At 32.5% G+C, this 20,320-nt stretch overlaps 1 pseudogene; it reads left to right on the forward strand.

The window, feature by feature from the left end:
- The window catches only part of LOC123246618, a 128,745-nt pseudogene that overhangs the window by 80,507 nt on the left and 27,918 nt on the right, over positions 1-20,320 (forward strand).

Here is a 20,320-nt window from a genome sequence, read left to right on the forward strand (position 1 = left end):
TCTGAATGTGAATGGGATGAACTCACCCATGAAACAGAAGCAAATAGCAGAGTAGATTAGAAACCAAAACCCAACCATATGTTGTTTACAAGAAACACACATCAGACAGACAGACAGACATAGAATGAAAATGAGAGGATGGAGCAAAATCTTTTGGGCTTCAAATGAGAAAAAGAAGGCAGGCGTGGCTATCTTGATCTCTGACAGAGCCAAAATAAAAATAGATAAGGTTAAAAGAGATAGGGAAAGTTACTACATCCTAATAAAAGGCCATATAAACAATGAAGAAATATCAGTACTCTCTATGTATGCACCAAACAGAATAGCTTTCAAATTTCTAAAGGAGAAGCTAGTGGAGCTCAAGGATGAAATAGATAGCAAAACCATACTAGTGGGGGACCTGAACCTTCCCCCATCAGATCTAGATAAGTCAAACCAAAAATTAAATAAGAAAGAGATAAGAGAGGTGAATGAAACCCTAGAAAAATTTGAGTTAATAGATATTTGTTATTTTCAAAGTACAAGCTGCTGGTCTCATTTATTAATTCAATAGTTCTTTTATTTTTTATTTTATTAATTTTATTATTTCTAATTTAGTTTTCATGTGGTAATGTTTAATTTGTTTGCTTTCATGTTTTTTTTATTTGCATGCCCAATTCATTTATCTTTACCTTAATTTGTTAATATATGCATCCAAATTTATAAATTTCCCCTTGAGTACTGCCTTGGCTGCATCCCACAGATTTTGGTAGGATGTCTCATCATTGTCATTCTCTTCTATGAAATTGTTAATTGATTCTATGATTTGTTCTTTTACTAATTGATTTTGGAGAATCATACTATTTAGTTTCCAATTAGTTTTTTATTTGTCTATCCATGTTCCCTTATTAATTATTAATTGTATTGCATTATCATCTGAGAAGTTTCCATTTGTTATTTCTTCTTTTTTTCATTTGTTTGCCATCTTTCTATGCCCCTGTACATGGTCAATCTTTGTGAATGTACCATGTGCTGAAAGGAAGGTTTATTCTTTTTTGTCCCTATATATTTTCCTCCACATATCTATTAACTCTAATTTTTCTATGATTTCATTCACCTCTCATCTCTTTCTTATTTATGTTTTGGTTCCATTTATGTAAATCTGATAAGGGAAGGTTCAGATCCACTCATATTGTTTTAAAACTATCTATTTCCTCCTGTAGCTCTGCCAGTTTCTCCTTTAGAAATTTAGATGCTATACCATTTGGTGCATACATGTTGATTACTGCTATTTCTTCATTGACTTTATTGCTTTTTATCAGAATGTAATTACCTTCCCTATCTCTTTTAACCAGATCGATTTTTACTTTTGCTTTGTGAGAAATCATGATTGCAACTCCTGCCTTCTTTTTCTCAGTTGAAGCTTGATAGATTTTGCTTCAGCCTTTTATTTGTACTCTATGTATGTCTACCTGCCTCATTTGGGTTTCTTGTGGACAGCATATGGTAGGTTTTTGGTTTTTAATCCACTCTGCTATTGGCTTCCATTTTATGGATGAATTCATTCCATTCACATTCAAAGTTATAATTATCAATTGTATATTCCCAAACATTTTGATTCCCTCTTCTTGTCTTGCCTTTTTTCTTTCACTATTTCCTTCTATAGCAGTGTTTTGTTTTTAATCAATGGCCCCAGTCCCCTCCCTTATTGTACTTCCTTTCTCCACCCCCCCACCTTCTTATTCCCCTCTTATTATTTTAGGTTTTTTTAAAACTACCTACTCAATCCCTCACTAGTATTGCTTCTCTTCCTACCAGTCCATTTGTTAAACTTCTACTTCTCTATAGGGCATGAATCAATCCTCTGCCCTAATGGATCTGGTTGTTCTTCCCTCTTTAAGTTAATTTCAATGCACTTAAGAATGAAGTATTTCCTGTCTCCAACCTCTTTACCCTTCCAGTGTTTTTCATCCTCTCCCCTGTTCCCTTTACCTGCCTCTTTATGGAATATAACTTTACTCCATTTTGTCTCTTTTCCCATATCTCTTAATATTATCTTCTTTTTTTACCTCTAGCTTCACATATATTTATACATACATGTATATATCTTGGCATTTCATCATGTACAGTTTGTCACTATTCCCTCTGAGTATACTTCTTCTACCTACCCTGATGATGATAACATTTTTTAAGACTTACCAATATCATCTTTTCTTAAAGGGATACAAATCATTTGAATTTATTGCGTCCCTTAAAGAAAAGATTATAGTTTTTTTTAAATTTATTTTTCCCCCTCTTTTAATTACCTTTTGGTGATTCTCTTGAGTTCTGTCTTTGGGCAGCAAATTCTCTGTTTAAGTATGTTTTTTTTCTAAATGAATGTTTGGAAGTCTTCAATTTTATTAAATGACCATACTTTCCCCTGCAAGAATATAGTCAGCATTGTTGGATAGTTCATTCTTTGTTGTAGAACCAGTTCCCTTGCTTTCTGGAATATTATATTCCATGTTTAGATGGAGCTAGATTCTGTGTTATCCTAAATTTGGTTCCTTGGAATCTGAATGACTTCTTAGCAGCTTGAAATATTTTTCCTTGGTCTGGTAATTTTTGAATTTGGCTATAATATTCCTGGTAGTTGTTATTTGTTGATTAAATGTAGGAGGTGATCTGTGGATTCTTTCAATTTTTACTTTTCTTTCTTGTTCAAGAATATCAGGGCAGTTTTCTTGGATAATTTCCTATAGGATCATGTCTAGGCTTTTCCTTTTGTCATGATCAATAATTCAAGACCAATAATTCTTAAATTATCTCTCCATGATCTATTTTCAAGATCTGTGGTTATGTCAATGAGGCGTTTCCTATTTTCCTCAATTCTTTTATTCTTTTCATTTTTTAAATATATTCTTGATGCCTTGTGAAGTCATTTGCTTCTATTTGTTGGATTCTGATTTTTAAAACTGAATTTCATCCCTGGCTTTTTGGTCATCATTCTTCTTCTGGTCTGATTTCCTTTGTAGGAAATCTTTCTTTCATTTTCACACTGATCAATTTTGGCTTTCAAGACTCTGTTTTCTTGTTTTAGTTAATGCATTTCCTTTTTTCCAATTGACTTCAGCCTCTCTTGATTGTTTTTTTGAGTTCTTGAGTTAATTGAATTTTGAGATCTTCCAAAGCCTGTGTCCAATTCACTGGAGTTTCTTTGGTTTTGCTTGGAGTTCCTTGTTCTTCTTCTATTTCATTTGCTCTTAATTCACTTCATGGAAAGAAGCTGTCATTTGTAATTTCTTTTTTCTTTTTCTGTTGTTTACTCTTATTTTTCCTTCTTTGCCTCCTGTGTCCTCTCTGCTCATTTGACTGATTAGGTAAGGCAGATGGTTTTAATGTGCTTTGTTGTAACATCTTCTACAGTTGGCAATAGTAGTTTGCAACTACTTTCTCTGTAGTCTATGGGGGAGCAATGTTGGAGTTTCCCTGCCCTCTGAAGACATCTTATCTGTCTTATTGATGGGATTAAGCCAGAGAAGAATTGATCTGTAGAGTTTGATGTGCTCTGAGTCTAAAATCTAGAGAGAAGGAGGTGGTGGGAAGATGGAGCATTTTCACTGCCTCTAGGTTGCACTCTCTGTGTTTCTCCTATATCCACCTCCCTTTGTCTGTGTTCAAAGCCCTGAGCCTGGCTCCAGCAAGACTCTCTCCAAGCACTAGTGTGTTTGCCTGCCCAGAGATTCTAAGAGCCTCTGAAAACCCCGCACAGCTTGTAGGGGAAGGGTCCTAGTCTCCTTAACTTCAAACTCAATAGTTCAAGAATTCAGGCCTTTTTTTCTTGGTATAACTCTTGAGCAGTTCAGCAGTAGGATCCCCTAGCTCTGTCTTATTGTTAGATTTGGTTTTCTTTTCTCATTGAAGAGCTTTGTTTTTTATTTTGGTGTGGAAGTGTATGGAGGTCTAAAGTTTTGCTCTGTCTAAGCCGCCATTTTCCTACTAAGAGAACCTTGAAGGAAGAAGTAAAATAGAATAAATGATACCACATAAAGATTCACACAGTTGGGGAAGGGAATGGGAATACTATTATAAGAAGGGAAGGAAGAGAATGGTAATAGATAATACTTAAACCTTACTCTCAGTGGAATCAATGCTGAAAGGGAAGAACAGTCAGATTAATTGGGTTATAGAATTCTATCTTATCCTACTGAGAACATGAAAGAAAATAAGGAAATTTGGGGGAAGGGGGATTATTAAAAGGGAGGGAAAGATTAATGGGATGCAATTATTAGACTTTGAGGAGACATAGGAAGGGAATAAGAAGGGAGGGCCAAATCTGGCCTCAGACAGTTCCTAGCTGTGTGACCCTGGGCAAGTCACTTTACTTCCATTTCTAGCCCTTACCACTCTTCTGCCTTAGAACTGATATCCAGTATTGATTCTAAGATGGAAGGTAAGGGTTTAAAAAAGACTTTCCTCAGGCTTGTGTATAAGCTTTTGATCTCAGTATGAACTTGATCAGGTCAGTGGCTGATCAAATTCTAGCCTCAGACTTAGGCTCAAGTTTTTGGTCACAAAGTGTTCCTGATTTAATCAGGCACACCCTTGATTACCCTATCCTAGAGCTACAACTTTAGTTTTGGGCAAAAGGATCCTGGGGAAGTTCTCCCTGAGAACTATGTCCTCACCTCAAACTATGGATTATGTCCTCATCTAAATCCCAGACTGGGATTCTTGGTTTTGCTATGGGCCCACTAGGATCAGCTCCCTTCAGGCAAGATTCTCCTGGGCTGGGACTCTGGATTTCACCACATGTTTCAATTTCAAGGGGTGTGAGCTGGCTTGGCCATGCAGTATCTCAGGGTATGACTTAGCAGATGTGTGGTTGAAGGGTTTTGGTTTACTCTTGAATTGCTCTTCAATCACTGCTATGTCTTCTGCTACCTCTGCTTCCCTCTGAACTCATTTCCTCAGATGGTCTCTGACTATCTTTTGTGTTTTTCTCTTATTTTTTGAAGGTTGTTTCACTCTGTCTCCTTGCTGGTTCTTTCACTCCTGTATTCATTTTGTGGTCATATTTTACTCTTGGTCAGAGAGGATTTTTGTGGTGAAATGGCACTACTATTCTAATCATTCCTCCATCTTGGCTCCATCCACGGAAGTCAATCTTTTGGTTTCCCTTTTTAGTTTGATCTATCCTGCTTTTCATGACTTCCATCAGATCAATTCTGGTCTCCAATTCCGTTATTATTTTATTTGATTTCTGTACCTCTTTTTCCATATGATTATTTTTGTCTCTTAAGCTATTTTTGTTTTGTATTACTTTAATTTCCATTTTTCTTCTGTCTTCCAGAGTGTGTGACAAATTTCCATTTTTTGGAAAGTTTAGTTATGTTTGTTTGTTTCAATAGCAATTCTGCTATTGCTTCTGTATTTTGTTCTTTTTCTCCTCGAGTTTTTCTGCCAAACTCTGCCATAACCCTCAGCATTAAGTCTATGATCCTTTCCGTTGGTCCCTAAGAATTTGGAGATTGGCCTAGCCCTCCCTCTAACTGGAGCCTTAGGTGGTGCAGGGTAGGAATGGTCAGCTTGAGCTTTGATTAGTGCAGTTTCTCCCTCTTATAATATGGGATTTATCACTCACTTCCTGCCTTTCACACTGTGCCCCATGGGACAGCCCCTTTTCTTGTCTGGTTTATATTTCTGTTCTTTTCAGAACCTTTGTAATGATTTATTTGAAGAAGATTCAGAAGGCTCCTGCTACTATGCTGCCATCTTAGGTTCACCCCTTTTTAATATTTTTAATAGGAATGAGTGTTATATTTTGTCAAAGGATTTTCCTGCTTCTACTGAGAAAACAAAGTAATTTCTCAGTTTTGTTACTGATATAGTCAATTATGCCAACAATTTTCTAATTAAGCCAGCCTTTCATTTCAGGTATAAAACCCAGTTGTCATGGTGGATGATCTTTGCTATATATTGCTGTATTTTTTTCAAGATTTTGCATTGATATTCATTAAGAAAATTGTCCTATAGTTTTCTTTGTTTTTGCTCTTCCTGGCTTAGGTATGAGCACCCTATTTGTGTCATAAAAAATAATTTGGTATAGCTCCTTCTTTGCCAATTTTGCCAAAATACTATGGGATTAATATTGATCTTTAATTAAGAGATATACATTATCCTTGAAATATTGCTTTGGCTGTATCCCATACATTTTTATATGTTGTCTCTTTGTCATCATTCTCATCAATGAAATGATTATTTCTATAATTTGTTATTTGACCCATCCCTTTTAAAAATTAGATTAATTAATTTGTAATTAATTTTTAATTTTTCTTTCCATGGACCTTTCTTGATTCTCATTTTTATTGCATTATGATATGGAAAGGATGCATTTATTATTTCTGCTTTTCTGCATTTTGTTTTCAATTTTTTATGACTTAGTACATGCTCAGTTTTTGTTTTGGTACCAAGTACTGCTGATAAGAAAAGAAAGTATATTCCATTTTATTCCCATTGAATTTTCCCCTGAAATCTACTACATCTATTTTTTTCTAAAATTTAATTTACTTCCTTCACTTTTTCTTTTTTTTTTTTGTTACATTTATCCAGTTCTGTTGGGGAAAGTTTGAGATCTCTCACTAATATAAATTTACTGTTTATTTCCTCCAAAAGTGCATATAATGTCTCTTTTAAAATTTTGGAGAATATATTATTTGGTGTATAAATATTTATTGAAATTACTTCATTGTCTATAGTACCTTTTATCAAGTTGTAATTTCGTTCCTTATTTATAAATTAGATACTTTTTTGTTTTATCTTTACCTGAGACCGTGACTGGTATTCTTGCCTCTTTTTTTTTACTTCTGCTAAAACTGAAGAGATTTTGCTCCCAAAAATTTATTCTTGGTGTAACTCACTGTCTCAGATATTTTTCTTGTAGACAACATTTCTCAGGATTCTGGTTTTTAATCCACTCTGATATCTGCTTTAGTTTTGTGGGTGAGTTAATCTTATTCACAGCCACAGTTATGATTACCATTTATATATTCCCCTCCATTTTATTTTCCCATTTTGATTCAGCTCTTTCTCTCTCCTTTGACTGTGTCCTTCCTTTCAAATGCTTTTTAAAAAAAATCATCCTCATAGTTTTCTCCTACCTTTTATGTCTTTCCCATCTTTTTCCTCTCCTACTTCTCTATAGGGTAAAATAGGACTCTATATCAAAATGAGTATGGTTATTATTCTCTCTCTGAGTCATTTCCAATGAGAGTAATGTTTAAGCATTGATTATCACCACCCGCATCCTCTCCTTCACTGTATTCGTGCCTCATTAGGTGAAATAATTTATTCCATTCTACCTCTCTCTTTCCTTTTCTCCCATTGCAATCCTCTTTTCACTTTTTTTTAACATAGTATGTCTACTAGCCACTTTATTTCTACATACTCTTTCTATGTTTACTCCTCCTAACTGCTTAGATAATGATAAAAATTTTGAGTTACCAATATCATCTTTCCATCTAGGAATATAAACAATTGGACCTTATTACATTCCATAAATTTTCTCTTTTTTGTTTCTCTGTCCATGCTTCTCTTGAGTCTTGTATTTGAACTTCAAATTATCTTTTTAGGTCTGGTCTTTTCATCAGAAATGCTTGAAAATCTTCTATTTTATTAAATGACCATATTTATATTGAAAGAATATACTTAATTTTGTTGGGTTGGTGATTCCTTTTTGTTTAAACCAAGTTATTTTGACTCCCAGAATATCGTATTCTAAACCTTCCTATCCTGTACTGTAGAGGAAACTGCTAAGTCCTGTGTAATCCTGATTATAGCTCCATGATATTTGAATTGTTTCTTTATGGCTGCTTACAATATTTTCTTCTTGGGTTGGGATTTCATTATAATATTCTTGGAAGTTATCATCTGAGGATATATTCTAGAAATGATCAGTCTACCCTTTTGATTTCCAATTTTTCCTTTTGTTCAATAAAATTAAGGCCTTGAAGACCTAAACCCTAGTAAAAGCCCAGTATAGGCCAAGGCTATGCTGAGGCCCCTAAACAATGCAAGATAGTCTGAAGTGCACCTGGCCTGTGTAAAACCACAGTGAATTCTGGAGCACATGACTACAGTTCAGGTGATGCCAATAGCCACAGCATAATATAATTCACAATTCTCTGAGCCCTGTAAGCCATCATCAGTCCCTGGAATAGACTTAATATGCAGTGGGAGGGGGCTTTCAGAGTTCCTAGCCCATAGACCATCATAAACACCTAGGAAAAACAGAAATTTGCTGAAACCCATAATTATACTTGAGGGTAGTAGAAATGAAAAACTAAAATTTAAGAGTGTGCCCCCTTTAGTCTAAGAACAAAGCCTACTACTGAGAGAAAAGTAAAGGTTGTTTTTTTTTTAATGGAGGAATTAGCATATGGGAAAATAAATAAAACACCTACCATATTAAAATATTATGGAAAAAAAGAAGAACTAGGCATATACTCTAAAGGGGACAGTGAGATAAAAAAATCTACAAGTAAAACTTCAAAGAAAAAATGGGCAATTGTCTCCCACAAGCTACAAAGCAATAATAGAAACTTTAGAGATGGAAAGTCAAAATAACTACATTAGAACTTTTGTTTCAATGAGAAATACACAGAGTAAAAGAGAAATAAATGACTATAAAAGCTAAAAATTGAAAAATAAATATCTACAATACATGGAAAGGGAAGAGAATTTATGAAAAGAACAAGAGAAAGGGAAGAAAATTAAAGAAAAAAGAAAAAGGAAAAAAAATGAATTAACTAAATGAAATAAGTTGAAGGGGAGAAGGCAAATTTTGTTTGACTACTAAGAGGAAAAAGAAGGGAAGAATTGAATAACTACATAAAGATAAGAAGGAAAAGAATAAGTTAAGTAAAAGTATAAAACTCAAGAAAGTTATATCAAATAGGTTTGGGCAAGCCTTAGAAAAAATGTAGAGATGTGTGTGTGTGTGTGTGTGTGTGTGTGTGTGTGTGTGTGTACATATATACAGATACATGCATGCAAGCATACAGATATATATTTATGTATTTATGTGCATGTGGGATTTAGTTTAATATATGTATATATTCCTACACCCCCCCCCAAGGATTTTCCTCTATCAGTGAAAGGTTTTGTGATGTCCAAATTTTCTGCTATTGTATCTAGTTTACACCCATGGTATTACGCCATTGCAAGGGGTGGATTTTCTGCAAAGCCTTTCCACATAATTACTAATATTTTGATCAACTTCAACAAATAAATATTTACTTCATATATATAATCACAATATAGAAACACATTCCAACAACTACATTTCTAATGTGTTCTCACCACTCTTTGCCACCTCTATTTCTGAGGTAAGGATGAAGATTAACTTAGACTAGGTCCTATAGAGAACAATCCAAGTTCTAAAAACAGATGCCCCTCCTTGGGCTCATGTTACAGTCATCCAACAGAGCTTCTCTGCTTGGCTGTTTGCCTGCCATATCTTACCTGTAATCCTGGTTCCAAGGTTGTCATGACTTCAAATCCTAGGATCTAGTGAGTATTGCTACCTTTATCTACAACCGAAAATGAGCAAATTAGAAAAGAAATAATTATCACACACACACACACACACACACACACACACACACACACACAGAGCATGAGGATTAAAAGAAGGGAAAAAAGATCAAATATCCTTCTTCTAGATTCAGTTCATAAAGCCCAACCTGTGGGTGAACTGTATGTGATCTTTACCCTCCAAAGAGCAACTGAGAGTATGCATGAAAAGAAAGCAAGATTGTCCAAGTATGGTAGTTTTAAAGATGTACACTGTCCTGGCTACATAGACAGGGAAGCTATTCCAAAGCACCAGGTAGGAAAATGCATAGAAATAGGATGCTTCTATGTTTTGGTAATTGCTCTAAGGACTCATTTAAAAAAAAACTCCCTATATTCACTTCAGATAAGTTTGACCAACTTCTCTGTTAAATATCTGTACTTGAATATCCTCCTTTCAACTCAAACTCAATACATTCAGAACCAAATTCTTCCTCATAATTTTTCTCCTTCTAAAACTTATCTTTGCTTTTCTTATTTTTTTTACTGCCTTTAACATTTCTCTAGTTACTTTAATCCAAAATTTGGGTCATTTTTCACCTTTTCTAAAAATTATGAGTCATCAATATGAACTAGAACTAAGATTCATTTTATCTTGATTAACTGATTAATAATTTTTGTTATATATAATAAATATATATTATTTTAAAGTGTATAAGTATAATCTATATGTTATCTTTTCTGACTTTCACAATAGCTAAATCAAGACGGTAAGTACTAAAGTTATAAAACCTAATTTATGGACAATGAAATTGAATCTCTGAAAAATAAAGTCAGTACACATGATTATCCAATTAGCTACTATGTTTGAATATAAAACTAAACCTCACTTTTCTTTCATGTTTCATTCATATAAATCATGCTCTTTTTTGAAATTCCAAGTACCCAAATAGAATTAATTTTACCTTCATGTTATCTCTTACATCTATTTTTCCTTATTCCTTTTCATCTCCTAGACTACTTACTGACTTTCTGGACTTCATTCTTGACTTCATGTCTCTTCTATTGTTGGTTTATTCTTCAATTTCCTTCAATACATGATATATAATTATTTTATAGACAACTGCCATTGTGACAATTTCACTCTGGAATATCCCTCCATAGATCTCTCCCCTACCCCCACCTAATTCCTCCATTGGTGCAAAATTCCTGGAATCTCTGCTGTATGTGTACAAGTGAGGGCAAATCCAGGCCAGCCAGACTTCATTTGCTTCTTGTCCCCTTTTCTAGAATTCAAGGCTTTAAAATCATGTTCTCCATGTCATCCTCAGCATTTCATTGCATTTGATTTATCTTCTATTTGTTACTTTCCTCCATTATAATAAAGGATCTGTTAGCTTCCAAATTTATTTTATTCTTGTATTTATACAATATTTGTATTTGTACCAGATTATTGTATTCCTTTATTCTTCCATATTCAGTACTTATCAGAATTCTTGGAGTATAGTAAGTGCTTAAAAATGCTTATTCCCATCCCTCCTCCTTTCTCTCTTCTGTTAGGGGCAACTAGATGTTGGAGTGAATAGAATGCTAAATCTAGAATCAGAAAAACCTAAATTCAAATCTGTTTTCAGAAATTTAACTAGAATCTGTGTGACCCTGAATGAGTCACTTAAATTCTGTTTGCTTAAGTTTATTTTCCTTTAAAATGGGGATAATATATAATAATAGTACCTACCTTACATAGTTATAAGGCTCAAATGAGATAATAATTTTAAGGTACTAAACATAGTATCTAGCATTTAGTGAAGTGTTATATAACGTTAGCTTTCTTCTAATTAGCTATTATTATTATTATTATTATTATTATTATTATTATTATTATTATTATTATTATTATTCCTTTCTTCCTTTACTGGCACCCAAGGAAATTTCTTCTTGACTTTGTGTCTCCACTATTGTGACATCTTGACTTAACTCTTAATACTTATTCTGTTGATTTTCTACCTGCCAGAATTAATTTTATATAAGGATATCAGATTTAACTTCATAATCTACAATTTTTATCACATTATTCTCTATTTCAAAGCCTTGTTGTCTTCACTTGCCTAAAAAATATAATCTAAATTCCTTAAGCTAGTATTCAAATCACTCCTTATCTAGTGATTCTCCATACTTTGCATTCTCCAAGCACTTTTTACCTTAATTTGAAATTAGCAAAACCACTCACTTTTATATATGTGTGCATGTCATATTGCTATAAGGAACATAATCACCTTGAGGAATAGTATCTTATTAACTTTGTACTGTCTATCTACACACCTCTATTTCCCAGTGCCTAAAATTTAGTCTACTGGGATGTTCAGTGAATTATACTGGATAAACAAATAAAAGAATTAAATTGCAGATGAACCATGAACTCTTTTATCACTAACCAGTTTCTCCTAATTAGACAAGTTAGGAAGATACTTCTGGGGACAGGAGTTCAAAAAGCATCAAGGGTAAGTATATTTATATGTGTATCTGACAGATTATAGCTTGTGGCTCAATAGAAATGCATTTTAGATTATGCATTACTCTAGAATATTGTTTTTACTCTCTTCCATTTGGAATTTTTAATTTAAGTAGTTTACAAACAATTGTACCTAAATACTTGCACTGATAGCATAATTTTCAAGAATATCAATGTGAATCCACCTTAAGAGGGCATTATGTATTTAGTAATTTACTCTCTGAGTTATTTTCTCCACTTCAGTTTGAAATTTCATGTTTATATGCTCTCTCTGACTTTATTACTGAGTAACAAATGCTTTGCAGAGCAAAATTCTCTGGAGAATAATGGATCAATGTAGTTCATATGTTCATTCATAGTTCTGAATGTATGTCAAATATTCACAATGGAACACCTGACAATTGACTGACCAAAGAAAAAGTAGAAAATACTAATATTTTCCATTGGAATCACAAATGCTAAAAATGTTTTCCTAGCAAACCAAAAACATGTATTTGCGGTCAATTTTGTGAAATTACTTGCTAGATTTTAACTTACAAAATTATTTAGAAGCACCATTTAAGTTGTTATCCTCAAAAGGATTTGTTGTTATGTACTTTGCTATCTACGCATTTTTTCTTTTCCGTTAGATATTTTAAATCATCCTTATATGTCCCTTTATTCCCCAAATCCATTTATTTTCGTGCACAATTCTCAATACTCATTAGCCAAATATTTTCCATTTCCACCTATCTTACTCTTTTAGTGCTTATAGTTGCTTCATTCCAGAAACCTACAAATTGATTAGTATTCCAGTAAATCTGGGATGTTGGTAAATTTTAGATTTTGTACTCTTATGGCTATTAACATGACATGGATAAATCTACTATGTCTTATGATCCTCAACTATGCCTCAAACACCAAAATATCTCTAGCAATTGTTATAACAAATTATATAACAAGTATAACCAGTGATCATAAGTCATATTGGCCAAGAGAGCCAAGATCAATCATCTCAAAAGCTTTGCCTTACTTACAGGGGGTTTATTAGCATTATATTTGCATAGTAAGAACCACATCTTTAATCAATAGTTCAACTAGATTCTTGCTTTACACTCTTTTCCAAATGAAAGAATGGTTAGGGAATCCAGTTTAAATTAACATAGGCAGGATCAATCTGCAAAAGACAAAATGAAATAATCCCCTATGGTATCTGTCAGTTGAGGCTATATTCTCCTCATTCCACTCCATCTCTTCCACATTAACACAAAGAAAGATCATATTGTTTACTGGTATCAAACTTCAAAATTAGGCTTGCCTAAGGCATTGTTATAGCACGGAATCCAAACCATCCACAGATATCAATTTGGAATGCAGTCTCAGTGCAAGTGGAATTGCTGTCACGTACAAGTCTGAAATACGAAGAGTGCTGAGCAGCTGACATTCCTAAAGACGATCATGAAGACATTTATCCAGATTTGACTGCATCCACTTCTCCCATCCCTTCGGATGCTTATGTCAACTTTGACAGGTGGGGTGATGAATGGGTAGGGTGTTGACAGGTAAAGACAAGGGGGCTGAATAAGAGAAATCTTCTCACTTTAATTTTTGTGACTTTACCTTTTTTGACACAATGAACTCATATTAGAATGTGTGACTAAATAAACCACAGTGTGAGGAGTCAACCACCAAAATCTCGGGTAGTTGTCAAGCAAAATAGCCTGAAAGGAGGGAAAGGAAAAATATGTTCTTAGTTATGCCGGAAACTTTTGTGTTGGGAAAGATTATTCATTAAAATCTTACGGTTAATTTATTTGGGAATAGTCTATTAATAAAGCATGAATTTTTTGAGGAAGAAATAAAATTGAAACTAGATTTTTTTTCAGAAAACTTTATCTAGAGTTATATCAAAATCATTGGTCAGAAAAGGACTATTCATAAATATATTTTTGACAAATCTTAAAAAGAAAGCAACTCATTGGAATTTTGAATAATGAAAAACAGAGAAAGGTTTAAGGGTGAGTATTTTGTTCTGCTGATCATGAAATGTTGGTGACTGAAACATCCTCCTTCGAAATGATTGAAATTCATTTTGTTTCCTTTTATTTGAGAGGCCCAGGGGTTATTGAATTGAGAGAAACTGGGCTGAGACAAGTAATTTTTTTGACATAAGCCACTAAACAGCTGGGAGAATGTGAGCCTCAAGGCCTGTAGCAAGTCACTTAGTATAGAGTAATGCCTTTTTCATACAATATTTTTTTTACAACTAAAGACATTAATGAACAAAGGTCTTAGAGATTCTAAAAAATTTCCCAAGAATTTCTGTGTATTCCTACATAAAACTGAAATGATTTATTTTACTTAGTCTGTGCCTCAACTCAGTATGGAAAATTGTTTCCCGACATTGTCTTGGACTGAAAAAGAAAGAAAAAAATTGAGAAGCAATTAGTTAAAATGCACTATGTGTGGGCAAGTCAAGTGACAGTGTTGGACTATCTTAAGAAAGCAGGCTAGACAAGAATCCATGATTCAAGAAAAACAAGCATTGCCTAATCAAACAATTGAATATGTAGGGATTATTTTTTCCTTCAAGTTCCCAAAAGATTAATAATACTTTTAATAAGAAAAATACTTTTCTTCTCTCTTTTCTCTTCTCTCATCTTTTTTCCCTTCCTTTCCTTTCCTTTCCTTTCCTTTCCTTTCCTTTCCTTTCCTTTCCTTTCCTTTCCTTTCCTTTCCTTTCCTTTCCTTTNGGGGAATTCTTTATTTTCTTATAAATTTGATCCAATTCTCCATTTGTTTGATAAATGAGGCCTTTGTGAGAAACACATGCTATACAAAATGTTTTCCTAGTTTGGTTTTTCTTTTTCTTTTTATGTCATTTTTTATTCCAAATAAAAAATCAAACAAAAAAGAATTTACATATGCAAAGAAAAAGAAGATAGTACACAAATGAAATCCCAAATCTCCTAAATGTTTATCTTACTTTTCTTTATTTATACATATTCATTCTAATCCACAGATGTCCCAGTCTCTCCCTGAACTCTCCTTATCACAAAACATATTGTCAGGGTGGTCAACATATATATGTATATATGAACATATATATATATATTTATGTATGTATATGTGTATATATATATATTTACATATATATATATATATATATAATCTTACACATTTCACTTTTCTGCTCACCTTCATAAGGTAACATTCACAGTTTATTTTTCCAACATTAAATCTGTGGCTATATATATATGTTCTTCTAATTCTACTCATTTCATTGTTCGTTATCTCTTATCATCCTTCCCAAGTTTTTTTTGTTTGTTTGTTTTGTTTTAAAACATTCTGTTACTCACTTCTTCTGGAACAGTAGTATTATATGAAAATCATATAAAACATTTTTTTCTGCCATCCCCTAATTGATGGGCAACACTTCAATTTATTTCTTTGCCATCACAAAGAATTGGTATGAATGTTTTAGAACATAAGTGTTCTTTTCCTATTTCCTGGATCTCCTTGGGAAACACAAAGCAATGTTATTACTGGGTCTATGGGTTTACACAGTATAATAACACACTGGGTATATTTTTAAAATTGTTCTCTAAAATGGTTGGATAAGATCACAATACTACCAACAGTGTGTTAGTGTCCCCATTTTCCCACATATCCTCTTAACATTTCTTATTTTTATTTTTTGTCATTTTTGGCTAGTATGATAGGTGTAAGTTGATACCTTAGCATTGTTTTGATTTGCATTTCTCTAACAGAAGCGATTTAGAGCATTTTTTCATAGACCTATATATGGCTATGGTTTCTTCATTTAATATTTATCTATTCATATTTTTGCCCATTGGTCAATTGTGGGATGGCTCTTGTTCTTATAAATTTAACAAATTTCTCTATGTATTTTAGATATGAGACCTCTTTCTCAGAGATTGTCTATAAACATTTCCCCATTTTTTTTGCTTTCTAATCTTGGCAGTATTTATTTTATTTGTATGAAAACTTTTCAGTTTAATGTACTCAAAATTATCCATTTTATATTTCATAGATATTGTCCATCTCTTGTTAACACATAAATTATTCTATCTACAAATGATAGGTAGCATTTTACCTGTTTTTCTAAAGTTTTTATATTATCTCCTTTCATGTCTAAATCATTTATATATTTTGATCTTATTTAATTAATGACAAACGATAAAACTAATTTCTACCAAACAAGTTTCCAATTATCAAAGCAATTTTTACCAGTAATTTATTATTGCCAATACATGAATATGTGATTTTGTCAAACATAAGTTTGAAATAACCTTCTCCAGCTGTTTATTATATTTCTGTTCTGTTCCATTGATATATCTTTCTATTTCCTAAAAAGTAGCATTTAGTTTTCATAATTACTGCTTTATAATACAATTCTTGATCCTCTTTCTTTATATTTTTTCATTAATTTTTCTTTTTATATTCTTGACCCTTTATTCTTCCAGATGAATTTTGTTATAACTTTTCAACTCAATAACATAATTTTGGGTTATTTAGTTGGGATGATATTTAATAGGCTCATTAGTTTATGTAGGATTATCATTTTAATTATGTTGGTTCTTCCCATCCATGTACAATTAATATTTCTCAAGTTATTTAAATCTGACTTTATTTGTGTAAAAAGTATTTTATAATTATATTTATGTACTTCCTGGGTTTGTTTTGGTAAATATATGCCCAAGCATTTTATTCTATCTGTGGTTGTTTTAAATTCAGGATCTCTTTCTTTCATGGAGGACTCTGTTATTAATATATAAAAATGCTGATGATATCTATTGATTCACTTTATATCCTGCTACTTTCCTAAAATTATTGATCCTTTCATCTAACCTTTGAGTTGAATTTCTCAGATTTTTCATATCTGCTATCATTTTATCAGCAAACCTCTTTTTTTTTATTACCCCTTTGCCCATTAGGATTCTTTCAATTTCTTTTTTCTTCTCTTGTTGATAGGATTTTGAATATTATATTAAATGATATTTGTGCTAGTGGGCAACCTTATTTCATGCTTGATCTTATTGGGAAGACCACTAGGTTCTTCCTATTACAGATAAAATTTCTGATCATCTTTGGCAGATGTTTCATATTATTTTAAGGAAAAAAATCCATGTATACCTCTTCTTTCCAGTGATTTTAGTAGTAATATGTATAATATTTTGTCTATTTTTTCTTCATCTATTGATATAATCTTATGTTTTTATTACTTTTCTTATTGATATTATGAATTATATTAATAGTTCCCCTTATAATGAAACATCCCTGCTTTCCTGTTATAAATTCTATTTCTTCACAATGTATTGTCTTTGTGACATATTGTAATCTTCTAGATAGTTTTTTTTCAGGATTTTTGCATTTATATTCATATATGGGATTGGTCTATAATTTTCTTTCTCTGTTTTTGCTCTGTCCTGGTTTAGGTGTCAGTGCCATATTGGTTTTATAAAAGGAAATTGGTTAATTTCTATTTTATTTGAAATATATTGTCCAATATTGGAATTACTTGATCTTTCAATGCTTGGTAGAATTCATTTGTAATTCCAGAAGGTCCAGATTCTTTTTTCTTAGAAGTTTATTTATGCCTGGTTCAATTTGTTGTTCAAAAATAGGTTTATCTAAGTATTTCGTTTCTTATTCAGATAGTCTAGGCATTTTATTTCTTGTAAGTATTATTCTATCTTTCATTGTTAAATATGCTTACATATAATTGATGAATATAATCCTAAAAATTGCTTTAATTTCATCTTCATTGGTGATATATTAAACTGTTAATCTTTAATGGGGATGATCTGGTTTTCTCCTCTCTCTTTTTTTAGATCAACAAATGATCCAACAATTTTGTTGATTTTTTTAGTAAAACCAACTCCTAGATTCATGATTGATTAGTGGTTTTCTCATAATCAGTTTTGTTTTCCTCATGTTTAATTTTTAGGATTTCTAATTTGTTGTTTATTGGGGGATTTTTAATTTGTTTTTTTTCTCATTTTTTTAAAATTATATTCTTTTATCTTTTCTTTCTCTATTTTATTAATATAAGTATTTCATGGTATAATTTTTTCCTAATTACTTCTTTTGCTGAATCTCATAGGTGTTGGTATGTTGTCTCATTATCATTTTCTTTACTGACATTATTTATTATTTTGATAATTTATTATTTAAACTAACCATTCTTGAAGGTTAAGGTATTGAGTCTCCTGCTATTTTTTACTTTTTATTTCTATGTTCCCTATTATATTCAGTTTTATTGTGTTATGTTATGAGGAGATTGCATTTAATATTTCTCCCTTTCTACATTTAAATGTAATGTTTTTGTGTCCTAATTTATGGTCAATTTTAGTTAATGTTTCATGTGCTGCTGAGAAAATATGCCCTTTTATGTTCCCTTTCAATTCCCTACACATATCTATCATTTAACTTAGCTAAGATTTTATTCATCTCCTTGAATTCTTATTTATTTTTTGGTTATATGTATCTAGTTGTCAAAATAGCTTTACTATTCCCTCATCTTCTCCTGAGACCCTCCCTTATCTCCTTACCTTACCCCTCCCCCCCAATTTCTTAATTTGTACTCCTTTATCAGTATTCCTTTATTTTCTTATCCCCTTGTCCTGCTTTCTCTCCATCTTCTCTTCCTTCTCTTAGTACCTCAGTCCCTTTAGGCAGTTTCTTTTGCTTTGTCCTTCCTTGTCTTATCCCAAATTTCCCCTTATCCTCTCCTTTTTCCTTCTTTTTTCTCTGTATTTTAAGATGATTTTTTATCTTTTTAATTATATATATATATATATATATTTCTTTATCTCAGATCTGAAGAGAGTATGATTCTAGCATTACTTGCCCTCAACCATGCCTTCCCTCCTTTCTGGCAGTTCCTCCACCCATTCGTCCTACATATGAGATAGCCATTTCATCTTCTCTCCCCCTGATGTACTCCACTACCATTTTGGTTCATTCCATTGCATTCATCTTTACCTCAAATTTTTGACCCATACATACTCCTCCAAGACAACCAGGCAATGATGCCATTACAAGTAGTCCTAGATAACACTTTCACATACAAGAATCACACATTTTGAACTTTTGGGTCATTTATGATTAGTCACTTATGATCATAAACTTTTTTTTATTTTAAAAAAATTTTAAACCCTTAACTTCTGTGTATTGGCTCCTAGGTGGAAGAGTGGTAAGGGTGGGCAATGGGGATCAAGTGACTCGCCCAGGGTCATATAGCTGGGAAGTATGTGAAGCCGGATTTGAACCTAGGACCTCCCGTATCTAAGCCAGACTCTCAATCCACTGAGCTACCCAGCTGCCCCCTGATCATAAACTTTTTATGTTATTTTTATATCAAATTTTCTACAGAATTTTGGGTTTTTCAAAGCAGTTGAAATGCCTTTAGTTCCTTAAATAACCATTTTTTGTACTTTTTGTAATTATGCTCAGTTTTGCTGGATATTTTATTCTTGATTGTAAGCCCAGTTCTTTTGCTCTATGCAATGCTATATTCTATGTAATGAACTCTTTTAATGTTGTGGCTACTAAGTCTTGTGTTATTCTGACTGTAGCTTCACAATATTTTTTTCTTGGTGCTTATAGTTTTTTTTTCTCCTTAACCTAGGAGTTATGGCCCTTAGCAATTGTGTTCCTCCACATTTTCATTTTTTGGTCTCTTTGGATTGGTGATCAGTGGATTCCTTCAATTTCTGTTTTAATCTGTGATTCTAGAATTTATGGACAGTGTTCCTTGGTAATTTACTGGAATAAGATGTCTAAACACTTTTTTATCATAACTTTCTGCGAGGCCACCTATTTTTACATTGTCTATTCTGGAATTATTTTTATTTTTGTGATAAGATGTTTAATATTCTCTTCTATAATTGTATTTTAAACTTTGCTTTATTATTTCTTGTATTAGGATATTATTAGTTTCCAATTGTCCAATTCTACTTTTTTTACCCACTTGGCAAAATGTTTTTTATAACAAATCTGTTCAAAAGCAGTTGGACACATTTTTCCCATTTTCTATGAGGAATTTTAACAATGATCTTAGTAAACTGCCTCTTTTTATATAGTACATAAAAGTATAGTGTACCATTATGTACCCTATATTCTCTGAAGTCATATTTGTACACCCACACTCCATCTGAGTCATGATATATGAGGGTCATTCAGGTAAGAAAGCTTTGGAGCTATAGTTCTTAGGGCTAGGAGGGAACAAATTCCCTAGACACTTCAATATTCAATCTTTACCCAGAAGAA

Source organism: Gracilinanus agilis, chromosome 4 (genome assembly GCF_016433145.1).
Source record: "Gracilinanus agilis isolate LMUSP501 chromosome 4, AgileGrace, whole genome shotgun sequence".
NCBI lineage: Eukaryota > Metazoa > Chordata > Mammalia > Didelphimorphia > Didelphidae > Gracilinanus > Gracilinanus agilis.